Source organism: Pinus tabuliformis, chromosome 8 (assembly GCF_031772625.1).
Source record: "Pinus tabuliformis cultivar Carrire ecotype Pingquan chromosome 8, CPIR1, whole genome shotgun sequence".
NCBI classification, from domain to species: Eukaryota; Viridiplantae; Streptophyta; class Pinopsida; order Pinales; family Pinaceae; genus Pinus; species Pinus tabuliformis.
In genome coordinates, this window is record NC_142294.1 from 322,226,284 (window position 1) to 322,233,850 (window position 7,567).

Genomic DNA, 7,567 nt, shown 5'->3' on the forward strand with positions numbered 1-7,567 from the left:
TTCAACCTATGATCGAAGACGATGTATATATTTTTTGACACACTTCTATCTATATATATCACTATTACCGGCTTATCTTGTTTAACATATGTGATGAAATGTTTTTAAATTTACTTGCATGATTATCGTAAATGTCTGTCCAACATTCGAGAAGCAATTGCATCTGCTAATGTATTCAAAGACCTTGGAATATGTTGATATTCAATGTAATCAAATTCACGTTCCAAGAGACGCACTCTCAAAAACAACCTTAATAACACAGGATTCCTAATGGCATAAACTCTATTAAGCTGTAATACAACAAGTTCAGAATCTAACCTCACTATCAAACGTCGAATTCCAAATGAAATAGATTCGGATAATAATTCAATCACTGCACTGTATTCTGCAATGTTGTTCGTTGTTTGACCGAGGCTTACCCCATGCATAGAAACTAACTCGTCAGAGGGCGAATAGATAACCCAAGCTGCGGAAGAGATGTTCCGTGTACTACGACAAGCACCATCAGCAAATCCAATATATGTTTGGAGAGGCGTCGACATCTGCAATATCAAGAGTAAAACCAAGATAAGCCAGAATAACGACAAAAAAGCACACTCTCTAAGCTAACACACTTGCTAGCTAGAAAGAAAATCTAACCTATCTAAAAATTTCTCCATTCCCATCATTTAAGCATAATACCTCTTTAGGTAAAGTCCATTTCTGGGTTTACCCAAAGAGTCCCCATCAAAGTCAACTAGCTCATAAGCCCCTTTTGCTAGCTTTCGCTTTACAATGTAGGGCCCATGCCACATGGGAACGAATTTTCCGGCACCTAGCTTATCGTTAGCTTGATCATATAATAGTACTAGGTCTCCTTCCGAAAAACTTCGAGGGGTTACATTTCTATCATACTGAGCTTTCATTCGTTTCGCGTGAGTCTCGATTGCCAATGTAGCGTCACGTCGAGTCTCATCTAATTTAGCCAAGTACAATAAACGTTTCTCCTCTTCGGAAGTAGCTGGAAGTAATTCGACAGCCATTTGAAGTGATGGGATTTCGCATTCAATGGGTAACACAGCTTCTAAGCCATAAACTAGCTGGAAAGGAGTGAACCCTGTTGAATTTTTCACTGAGGTTCGGTATGCCCATAGCGCTGAAAATAACATGTTGTGCCAATTCGACCGATGAACACCAATGGTTCGTCGGATCATGATAACTAGAACTTTGTTGATAGACTCAACCAAACCGTTGGCTTGCGGATAATAAGGAGTAGAGCTATCGTGGCGCAAACCAAGCTGGCTTGTAAGCTCAGTCATCATGACATTTCGAAAATGGCTCCCATGGTCAGTAATGATTGCTTGTGGGACACCAAACCTAGTTATGATATGATTGAATACGAAAACTGCAGCTGTTTTGCCGCTTGCGTCGAATGTAGGCATCGCCTCGGCCCACTTAGTAAAATAATCAACCGCAAGGATGATATACGCATGCCCCCCGGCCGAGTGAGGGTTACAAGTAATAAAGTCGATACCCCATTTGGCGAATGGACCAACGGCAATTATAGGGTGGAGAGGAGCAGGTGGAGCGCGCATCTTGCGATCAAACACTTGACAGTTGTGGCACTTCCTGACTGCAATGATACAATCTTTAAACATAGACGGCCAGAAATAACCAGCGCGCAACACCTTCTGAGCTGTGGCATACCCAGACATATGACCGCCACATGCTCCAGAGTGACAATCATTCAAAACCCTCTCAGCCTCTTCGTGAGTTAAACAACGTCGAAAAACTAAGTCTGCCCCCCGGCGATAAAGTGTATCTCCAATAATTTTGTATGGCTGGGATTGAAACCGAATTTTTCGACGTTCCGCTTTGGAAGCTTCAGGCCGAAAGGTTTGGGTTTGGAGATAAATGATTATATCCCCGTACCACGGATCTACAGTACTGATAAGAAACAAAGATTCGTCCGCAATGGACTCCTCTGCCACAGTCTCTGTGTCAGCACTCGGGAAATCACACATCAATTCCGCAAAAACTAAGGATTTCTTAGACTTGGACTTCTCGAACTCCAAGTCGAACTCTTGCAGGATAACAATCCATTTAGAGTACTTGCCCCCTAGCAGTTGTTTTGTCAAAATATAAATCATAGGGTTGCAATCCGAAATAACTGTAGTTTTGCGGAGAAGAATGTAGTGACGGAAACGCTGGACAGCTTGAACGGCTGCCAGGGCCAATTTCTCCACATGCGAATATTTTAGCTCAGTTGGATTCAAGGTCCTACTAAGATAATATATCACATGCTCCGCTCCGAATTCATCTTCTTGAACTAACACCATTCCAATGGTGGAATGCGAAGCTGCGAGGTATAAGAAGTAGTCTTGGTTGTAGTTGGGAGGATGCAATAACGGTGCATGGGTCAACGCGTGTTTAAGTGCATCAAAAGATTGTTGGGCAATCTCGTCCCAAAAGAATTGTGCGTTCTGTTTCAACAACCGTGTAAAACCTTTAGTGACCTCGGCGTAGTTTGGGATGAATCGGCGTAAAAAGTTCGCTTTCCCTTGCAAACTTTGGAGTTGGCGCAAACTCGAAGGAGGAGGCAATTTGATGATAGCCTCGACTTTCGAGGGATCGACGCGAATGCCGGCTTTTGAAACAACAAATCCCAGCAATCGACCTGTTTCTATACAGAAAACACACTTGTGGGGATTCAACCGAATTCGATAATGCCTACACCTCATAAAGATTGCTCGTAGGTGGACAAGGTGATCAGCTCGATGTAAAGAATGAGCAGGCAAATCATCGAGATAGGGTTGCACAATGTGCTTGATATCATGAAATGCATAAGACATCGCCCGTTGAAAAGTGGCCCCGGCATTCTTAAGCCCAAAAGGTAACTTGCAATAAGCAAATGTCCCCCATGGACAAATGAATGCCGTTTTTGGTTGGTCGGCAGGTAGAATATTGATTTGATTATAGCCCGAAAAACCATCCATGAAGGAAAACATTTCACTTCCGGCACAATCATCAATAATTTGATCGATATAAGGCGTAGGATAGTTGTCTTTTGGACAAGCTCGATTTATATCCCTATAGTCGATACAGATTCTTATTGTTCCTTGTTTCTTGTTGACCGGAACAATATTCGATACCCAATCCGTTAACGGGATCGGATAAATGAAACCTGCTTTCAACAGCTTTTCGACTTCTGCTTTAATCGCAGCCGCTTTTCGAGGGTGAATTTGACGCAACCGTTGCCGGACGGGTTTAGCATCCGGGTAGGTCTTTATTTCATGAACAACAATGGCAGGATCAATTCCCGGCATTTCCTCGTAAGACCAGGCAAACACGTCGCGGAATTCTTGGAATAGGGCCTTGTAAGTTTGGATTTCTTCTTCAGTACATGCGGCACCTATATGAATGTTTTCCTCGATTCCGGGCTTCACTGAAATATCAATGGGAATAGTACGAGAAATATTCCCTAAATTCAACTCTGAATCAGAATGTTTCGTTGGATCCTGAGCGTCTTTGACATATTCAGCGGTAAAGATAGATGAAAAATCATTTTCAAATGCATCATCCTTAGGTAAAAACGAAGATCTGTGATGGAGATCTTCCCATGGTAGATCGTCTACACTTAGGATTTCGCGAAGTTGTTCGTCAGATGACACGACTTCGGGAAACGTTATCCGTTCTAAGGGTGAGGTGAAAAGTGACTCTTCACTGACCACATTCATTTGGTCGACTTCGGTTGAATGAAAGTCAGTAAAAGACATGAGAGCTTCATAAGCAATTTCATATGGACTCAAAGGCATAACATCACCGAGTGAGTCTATCTCAGAGTCAGATGGGACGAACCAAGGATCATCATAAATAATGTTTTCTGATGTAATCATATGAATGGTTGCAAACGAAGGATCTGCGCTGAGTGGAGGGAGAGGAAAAGTTCCCAGTAAACCGGAATCCTTAACTAAACCTACACCAACGTCCCTATAAGGGATTGTCGTTTTACCAACATGCTGGATACTCTCTGAAGAGGCTGGGTCGGATGAAAAGTATGTCAGCTGATCAATAGTCACGATCTTACCGTTATGTGGAAACTTAATTACTCTGAAGACCGATGAAACGACCGCTGTCATAGCATATGACCAACTTCGACCCAAAAGAAGGTTGTAGTCTAGAGGGGCATCAACCACTTCCACATCCAGACTAACGGTTTTACCTTCAACCCCTATAGGCAATTCTTGTAGAATACCAAACGGACGGAACCCACGGCCATCAAAGGCCTTAAGGATGGTGGGGGATTGGTTCAACGAAGGAGAACCAAGCGATCTCCAACATTGAATCGACATAATACACGTAGAAGCTCCCTCATCAATCACAGTCCGATGAATAGGCCTGTTTTTGACTATCACTGGAATTTGGAAAGCCATTTGATGGGGGAGACGTGGTGTACTATTTTCTAGATCAAAGATCATTAGGTTCGGGTCCTGAACATCGACAGCTCCGATAGCCGACAAAAGCAATTTCCGTTGTGCTGGGCATGATTGCAGCACTTCGAGTGCCGACATTGCTGAAGGTGAAACAGCTAAGTCCTCAACAATGTTGTAATTCTGGGCTGCTCTCGCATGTGGATTGAAAGCAGACCTTCGAAGTACACCCTTGGCGGGCGGCTTAATCACTAAGTCTGGGTTAGGTTTTTCGATCTGTAGTGGATCGGAACCAGGAGCTGAGGTTGATGGGTTAGAGTGAGAAGATTCTGCTTCCTTGCCATCAACAGGAGCCTTACTACCATAATCTTGCGATCGAGTCGCAATCCTCACATGAGACATCATCAAAATGGGTTCTTCACTGGCATTCGAAGAAGAACCTATCATCTTATTCTCCTGCTCTGGAAATGGATTTTTTAACACAGCAGGAGTGGGAGAACCTTTGACTATTTTTACAACCTCGGCCCGATGAGGGCAATCTCTCGTAAAATGATCCTCTTCACAAATAAGACAAGGATATCGAGGTTTGCGTTTTTCGTCATTGGTTTCCGACTTTTCAGTTTTCTCCTTTGGAGCCTTGTCTGCTTTAGCCTTCTTCTTTCCTTTCTTCTTTCCACCGTTTTTTGATTTGGCCGTAGATGACTCTACAGCGTGAATGTCGGCGGTAAGTTCAGGAGGAGAAGACTCTCCTGTCGGAGAATCAGGCAAAGTGATAATTGGAGTATTGGAGGCCTTGGAAGACTTCTTCTTACTCTTCGTAGTCACGATACCAATCATACCATCAGCGGCATGAGATCCCGAAGGAGCAGCAGCGATTTGATTCGACTTTGGAAGATCCGGAATCTTCTCGTGTAACGTACCCGACTGAGTGTAAACTAAGTCAAGGTATTGTGCCTGAGCAATGACTTGCTCCTCAGTAACTACTCCGGCCTTAGCTACATCTTCAGTAATCTTCGGTAATAATGATTTGACAAACCATTCAGCTAAGATTTGGTCCGGGATAAAAACTTTCACTAATCTCCTTCGACGTCTCCACTCATGAATGTGATCAGAAATATACGTGGACGTCGATTGTTTTAGTGAAGTTAATAACTCCGTGCCGTTATCGTATCTGACCGGCAACTGAAAGTGAGTTAAGAACGAGGTAGCTAACTGGCTAAAGTTGTAAAAAGAGGCCCGTGGTAACTCAATGTACCACTTGGCCGCGAGACCAATGAGTGTACGCTGGAAAAGACGTAAGCGGATGGAATCATCTGAGATAGAATTCGAAGCACACCAGAGGTGGTAAGTCATCACATGATTGGACGGATCCTCTCCAGACTTACCTTCGAACTTGGGTATATCACTGGGCAACTTATTTGGCATTGGCGGCCAGAACTGAAGATATTGAATTGGATCGTTCGTTAGGCGCGTCAAGTCGGGTAAATCCAAAGTTGCAATAAACGGTAACTGCCGGTTAGGATCTCTAAAACTCTGGGTCACAATACCAGCCCCAGGAGGAGGATATCCAGGATAACTAGGAACAGGAGTCGCATTTGGGATATTATATCCTCCTGGAAAACCAGGATTAACCGGACCGTACTGGGGTTGTTGAGGTTGTTGATAAGTGTACCCAGGATACGGTTGATACTGGTAAACCGGTTGTTGGACAGCTTGCCCAGGTTGGTACTGTCCCTGGTACGGAGGTTGAACAAATTGAGGTTGAGTAGTCACAACCGTACTTATACCAGGCTGACCTACAGGCATCTGGACCGTGGTTTGAATCGTAGATCCAGACAACGGTAAAGATGTCTGAGGTGTGGTAACAGGGACAGTAGAAACTGGAGCCGTCGATACTCCAGAAGTAAGTATGGTAGATGTAGCGGTAGTTGCAGCAGCCGTTTGAGATGGAGTACTAGGTGCAATTGACGGCTGAGTAACTACCGAAGCTACAGAAGTTTGAACATTTGGCTGGACAGGTTGCGGTTGCTGGGTTGGACCAGAAACTACGGGTTGTCCAGCTTGAGGAAGCATCTGTACACTTGGCTGCAACACCTGTTGACCCTGTGAGGGATCCCACACTAACATTCCAGGGTACTGACCCGTAACAGGTTGAGGGTACTGAGATCCATAACCAGATTGAGGGTAGGATTGATAATTGTAAGGTGCAGTTCCCATACTTGGAACATATGACTGACCTTGAGGCGGTTGATAACCTTGACTTGAGTATTGACCTTGAGGTTGATAACCTTGAGGTAAATACTGATACTGGGGTTGACCTTGACCTTGAGGTTGGTACCCTTGAGGTTGCCATCCTTGAGGTTGCCATCCTTGAGGTTGCCATCCTTGAGGTTGATATTGATACTGAGGTTGACCTTGGGGTACATATTGAGGCTGAGGTTGACCTTGAGGTAAGTATTGCACCATAGGTACATACTGACTTTGAGGTTGCCCCCCAGACACAATTTGTGTACCTTGAGGTTGCCCCCCAGGCGTTAACTGCGGTTGCCCCCCAGGCGGTAATTGGCCACCTTGAGGTTGGGAAACGGGAACTGAACCTGACATCATGTAAATGTCTCCTACACCCAATGGTATATTACCACTGTTTCCAGCAAATAACCCATGATCAATGGGTTGAGGAGATGCCCCCGCAAAGGTACCAGAAAGTGACTGATACCCAGTGGGAACAGAAGGACCGCCGTGTAAAAAAGATTCAGGACTTTGTGTAAACACGGACGACTGACCAGACATATTTACAGGAGTATGAATACCTCCAGGTGGAAAAGGAGTACGAGGTGTGGAAAAACCGACTGAGTTGTCTAAAAAATTGGTTAACGCAAGGTACCAAGAAGTACTTCTAGGAGGACTGTAAAAGATGGATTCACGCTCCCTTAGATCAATAGTTAGTTGACCTTCAAGGTGAGAGACACCTATATCTTCTTCTGGAGCAAGTTCTTCTATAGCAATCAAACCAGAAGGTAGATTTTCGGTGATAATTCTTTCTATTCTCGGTGAATCAGGGACACTAGAAGTTGGAGTAACAGGTTCGGAAATTTCAGGTTCTTCGCCTGTTTCACTGGCAGATGAAAAACTACCAGCAAGCTCGGAAACTGTAACAG